The 6,000-nt window shown below is 44.1% G+C and overlaps 1 protein-coding gene across 3 annotated transcripts in view; it reads left to right on the top strand.

The window, feature by feature from the left end:
• The first annotated feature begins 3,216 nt into the window (after window positions 1-3,216).
• Ttll4 (tubulin tyrosine ligase like 4) overlaps window positions 3,217-6,000 on the top strand; it is a 40,927-nt gene continuing 38,143 nt past the window's right edge. For 2 of the 3 annotated variants that reach the window (XM_027941833.2, XM_027941832.2), the window contains exon 1: window positions 3,221-3,398. The gene's annotated coding sequence lies outside the window, so the exon portion shown is untranslated. Of the gene's footprint in view, window positions 3,399-6,000 lie in introns of all 3 variants that reach the window. The other variant, XM_027941834.2, reaches the window with a different exon arrangement.

The raw sequence follows: 6,000 nt of genomic DNA, 5'->3' as shown, positions 1-6,000 counted from the left end.
CCTCCTGTTGTAGCTTTTTCCCTAATAGCTGTTTCTCCTCTAAGCTTTCTTCCTTTAAATTTTCTTCCTCTGTCTGACTAGCTTGAGAGACCTTCTCTTTTGCTTGATCTAAAATGTCTTTCTCCATGGTCTGAACCTCTAACAATTTACTTAACACTCTTTCAGTTTGTTTTTTACTAATTTCTAATCTGTTATAAAGATAACACAACCCAATAAGATAACACAAAACAAAACCGAAACAGAATGAAACAAAAACGGAACAAAAAATCGTTGTATCAATTTTCCTATTTTCTTGATATGTGCATTTGTGGTCTATTTCTATCTCTTCCTCAGGGGCGAACAACTTCAAACCTTGAGCCAACCATTTTTCCCAATCTGCCTGAGAAAATTCTAGGGATAGGCAGCTTGAAACAAACACAAAACAAATCAAAACAAGAACACATTGTTTTTTAAAATGGTCACCCATTCTCTCGCCTTCCCTTAGGGGCAAGCAATTTCACTTACCCCGAAGCTTCAGACGTTCCCCGTACGGGCCGCCAAATGCCGCAGTCTGGCTGGGCAGAAATCACAAGCCACTGAAGCAGGAACAAACTTTATTTTTAAACTGCAGGAAAACACTTCACACAGCTCCTGGGGAATCCTCCCGAACACCACTAGGCTTGTCCAGGAACCCCAGCCGGAAATATCTCTCCCGGAAATCCCTCCTCCTGCACTTCCCCAACCAATGGGAACTCTCGGGGAATCCCCGGAAATCCCCACGAGAACTCCAAAATAGTGTGAGAACTCAAAAGTTGCGGCAGAGGCGGATAGTAATGCCTCGCCTGTCAATCAATACTGTTGGCAAAATGCCAGGGGCCATACAGACTCTGCCGTGGCTCTCAGCAGAGAGAGAGAGAGAGAGAGAGAGAGAGAGAGAGAGAGAGAGAGAGAGAGAGAGAGAGAATTTTTAAATATTTTTTAGTTATTGGTGGACACAACAAACATCTTTGTTTGTATGTGGTGCTGAGGATCGAACCCGGGCCGCATGCATGCCAGGCGAGCGCACTACCGCTTGAGCCACATCCCCAGCCCCCAAATAGTAGTTTCTTAATATCACTTATGTTCTTAATGTCCCCAGACCAAATTCAGATTTCTCTATTGTCTCAAAAATCGTTTTTTAGTTTGAATCAGGATACAAACAATGTGCATGCATTGTATATGCATTGTATTTGATTATCTATCCTTTTTTTTTGGTACTAGAGAGCTAATTCAGGGGCCTTTACTACTAAGCCACCCTCTCACTTTTTAAGGAGACAAGGTCCCCCTAAATTGCCCAGGCTGGCCTCTTACTTGCAATCCACCTGACTCAGAGTCTCTTGGATTACAGGTGTGTGCCATCACATTCATCTGGTTGTATCTCTTAATCCCCACCACCACCAGTACCCTTTTAAAATTTTTTATTTGTATATTTTTGGGTACCTGGGATTGAAGCCAGGGGTCCTTAACCACAGAGCCACATCCTCAGCCTTTTTTATTTTTTGGTACCAGGGATTGAACTCCGGGGCACTCAACCACTGAGACATCTCCAGCCTATTTTGCATTTTATTTAGAGACAGGGTCTCACTGAATTGTTTAGTGCTTTGCCATTGCTGAGGCTGGCTTCGGACTCAAGATCCTCCTGTCTCAGCCTCCATTTAAAAAAGTTTCTTTTTATAGTTGTAGGTGGACAGAATGCCTTTATTTGTTTATTTTTGTGTGGTGCTGAGGATCAAACCCAGTGCCTCAACACATGCTAGGCAAGTGCTCTGCCACTGAGCTACAGCCCAGCCCAGAGTTTATTTTATTTTTAGACAGGGTCTAGCTATATTGCCAGGCTTTTTTCAAACTTGAGATCCTCCTGCCTCAGTCTTTCAAGTAGCTGGAATTTCAGGATGTTCAACTGAACTGGATCCATCTCTCTCCTCTTTTTTGAAGAAAGAAGTTGTTCATCCTATACATTGGCCCAAATTCTGTGTATTTGTCCGATCACTTTCTTGTAGTGTTAGTCAACTGTCTCTGTTTCTTGAAAACTGGAAGCTAGAGCCAAAGCTTGATTAGATTAAGTTTTGGCTGTTTTACTTCAAAATATACACTGTGCTTCATAAATATCCTGGGCATGGTGGTGCATGCCTGTAATCCCAGGAGCTCAGAAGGCTGAGGCCAGAGAATCTGAAGTTTGAAGTCAGCCTCAGCAGTTAAGCAAGGTCCTAAGCAGCTTAGCGAGACGCTCTCTCAAAATAAAAAATAAAAAGGACTGAGGATGTGGCTCAGTGGCTAAGGACCGCTGGGTTCAATATGTACATATCCTGCTGTGCAAATCTAATTGCAACACATTAGGTGACACAATGTTTCTGTTTCATGATCTAAGAATGATTAGTATATACAGATGATGGCAAACATCCTTCTGGTATAAAATTCCTCCACCAATCATCTAGTAGTTTAGTAGCCACCCATGAGTATTTCCTAAGTTAATTATTTATTGAGCATCCTTGTCCCGGTCCAGATTATTTTCCTCAGGGTAATTTCATCATTGATTGTCCTCCTTGTTTTTATAGCTGATTGTTTAGAAAAGATCCTTTCACTGATAGAGTGCTTGCACAGTATGTGTAAGGCCCTGAGTTCAATCCCTAGCACAGAGGTGGGGGGCCAAGGATCCTGGAGGAATTCTTTTACCCTCCAGATCTCTGTATCCCTTCAAATTCATCAGATCCTGGGACATCAGAGACAGGAGGCATGATCTGTCTTTCCTGGGGAGACAATGAGATAATGAAGGGAGTCAAGATTCCTAAAGTTCACACTTGAAGCTCATCTAACAGGTGGTTACAGTTTTGTCTGTTGTGTAGGTTGGGTTTAGGGAAAGTGAATTGGAGGGAAGCAGAGTGAGCTCTTTATGGAGCTCAAATTGAAAGGCTTTTAGTGGAAATTCTTTGACAGGGTTTGGGCCCTTTGATTTCAGAAGAGCAAAATGAGGCACGGCCAAAGAGTCCACATGGTTTAAGTGGAATCAGAGTAGAAAGGGAAAGTCCTGGATTCCCACAACGGAGCCTTCAGCTTCTGGACTACCTCTCCCAGAATTCCGCTCGCCGGAAGGGACTGCGCGTGCGCAAGGCCGGTGCCAGCCCTTCCCCACAGACCTCGTAAGGCCCGAGATTCCGCGCGCCTGCTCCTCGTCCGACCCCGCCCGCCCCTTCCAGGCCCTCGATCTGTCCGCTGGGGGCGCGCTCAGTGCGTGGCAGGCGACAGCGGCATCCGCTACTGAGCGCGCGGGTCGCGTGGCGGTGCGTGGTTGCTAGGGGCGCCTGAGGTCGTCTGCTCGCCCAGCAGGCGGAGGGAAGGAAGCAGCACGGAGACGACGCGAAGCCAGGCAAGGGGTTCTTAGGGTGAGTGTTGCTGCGGAGCCCGGGACCGACCCCAGACCCTCCGCCGGCCCGACGCTTCCGCCCCTCCCTCTTCCCGGGTCCTCCAACGTGGTTCCCTAGCCCTCCGGCTGCTCCCGCCCGGTCCCGCTTCCGGCTCACCTCCTTTCCATCCTTTCATGGGCGAGGGGGCCGCGGCCTCCTCCTCGGCCTCGTTGGAGCCTTTCTCCGCGCGGCCACGCCGGTGAACTTGTATGGCTTCGGCTGTGGGTAGCCGAACCCCACAGCACCCCCCGGGTCCTGGCCCCCGTGCCGCCTTTTTCCCGCCGCGCTGCGGTTTAAATTCCCCTTGTCTAGGTGGGAGCCCAAGCGCTTCCCGGGCTTCAGGGCCGAATTTAACGTAGGTACCTACTTTTAAACTCTACGGGATCTGAGAGCTTGTGGAACTTCTCATTTTTCCATCTAGTTCTTCTTTTAGTCATTGATAACCAACTTTTAAAACATCGACAAATGTTTAGTGAGCCAGGCTACTGTGGAAGGAACTGGGAGAATATAGAGGCGTATAAGACAGCATGTTTCTATGGAACTTAGTAGTGGAGGGGAGATTTTTAATCATGTAAACAAGCATTTTCCATACTATGGTGTGTGCTGTGGTAGAACAGAAGAGAAGCATTCAAACTAGACTTGCTTGGGAAGGTACATTATCCCTGTTCCCCCTGGTCTTCCTATTCCCATTCTGGATCTAGGAAATGCTTAATCTGTCCTTTATGGGGGTCATTTTAGATACTCCAAATCATGTCTTCTTAATTTAAGCACCTGTTGATTTAGCCAATCATCAGGCATCTGGTGGAGCCTTTGGGAGAATGATCCATCCCATCCTTTCACTTCTTGCAATCAATACCGAGACCCTGTTTTCATAAAAATCACCCCAATTGTGCCCAGAAAGTTACCAGCTCTTACGGATTGGACAAAACCTATCCTTGAAAAGTTATCAAGTGTTTTCTGGGAATAAAAGGATGGGAAGACATTTCAGATAATAAATTGGTTTAGGAAGATTCAGCAAGGCTTGAAAAACGCACAAACCTGAATCAGTTTGACAGACATCCTGTGACAGATAGGAAGAGGAAAGTTAACTGGAGTTAAACCATAAAAGGCCTTGGATATTTTGCTGGATTAGAACTATATCCTCCAGAGCGGAGGTTTTCAAGTTGGGTTATCAGGGACCCAGACTTCCCAGGGATATTCCTGCATGTACAGCTTTAGATGAGTAAATTCCCAGACTTGCAGCTTTCAAATGAAGTCTTTTCTTAAACTGCACTTAAAGAGGGACAAGGGGGCTTGTACTTCACACTTCCAGTATTTTATCCTCCTCAGAAGCCAAGTAGGAATACTTTGGAAATGCTGATTTCAGGAAAGCCTTCTTTAGTGATTAAGTTGCCTTCTAAATGCAGATGGCTTCTTGCCTTTGCCTGTCTAGTACACATTGCTTTTCAAATGAAACTTGTTGCTTGTTGGCATGTTCTACATTCAAAAGAGTACAACAGTAAACAGCTGGACTGTGTTATGGGATCATGGGTTTTTAAAGCTATATTGGATAATTTTAGATTTCTCTTAGTGTGCTATTGAGCAAGATAGTAAAAACCAATTTTATCAAATCAAGTGATGAAATCTCCATTCTTTTATTATTACTTTTATTTATTCTACTTAGTTGTGCATGACAGCAGAATGCATTTCAATTTATCATATATAAATGGAGCGCAACAGTGAAATATATTTTGATTATAGTTCTTGAACTGGGGATGCTGCTTAGTTGTAGAGCACTTGCCTAGCGTGCATGAGGCACTGGGCTTGATCCCCAACTCTGAAAAAATAATCACAATTCTTAACATTTTTTAAAAAAGTTTTTTTGGTTGTAGATGGACAAAAACTTTATGCCATTTATTCATTTATGTGATGCTGAGGATCAAACTCAGTTTCTCACACATGCCAGGCAAGTACTCCACCACTGAGCTACAACCACAGCCCCAAACATTTATTTTTATGAAATGTTTAATGTTTGCTATCTCCTCCTAACAAAAAAGTAAATTTTAAATTTGTGATGAAAAATTTTAAGATGTTAGTGCTGGGGATGTAGCTCAGTGGTAGCATGCACAGGCTCTGGGTCTGATGCTTGGCACCAAAAAAAATTTTTTTTTCTTTCTTTTTAAATTTTTTTGGTATGCGGGATTGAACCCAGGGGCGCTTAACTACTGAGCCACATACCCAGTCCTTTTGTTTTTTATTTTGAGACAGGGTGTCAGTAATTTTCTTAGGACCTCACTAAATTTCTGAGGCTGATTTTGAACTTGTACCTGTCTCAGTCTCCGGAGCCACTGGGAGTACAGGTGAGCTCCACTATGTGCAGCTTTTCTTTCTTTAGTTGTCAACTTGAAGAATACATGGTTTAACAAATTATTTTGGGGATATGTGAGTAAAATCATTTGAAGACTGTTCCAGGAAAAACATGAAAAGATAATAGCAGGGAAATAACAACAGATTTGTGCCTGAGGTTCTGTAGAGCTAGTGTGTATGTTGACTAGGAAGGATTTTAGAATGGAGCCAATGAGAAAATTATTATAGTGATTGA

The sequence above is a fragment of the Marmota flaviventris genome, chromosome 11 (assembly GCF_047511675.1).
Source record: "Marmota flaviventris isolate mMarFla1 chromosome 11, mMarFla1.hap1, whole genome shotgun sequence".
NCBI lineage: Eukaryota > Metazoa > Chordata > Mammalia > Rodentia > Sciuridae > Marmota > Marmota flaviventris.
This window is presented reverse-complemented; position numbering and strand designations above follow the sequence as displayed.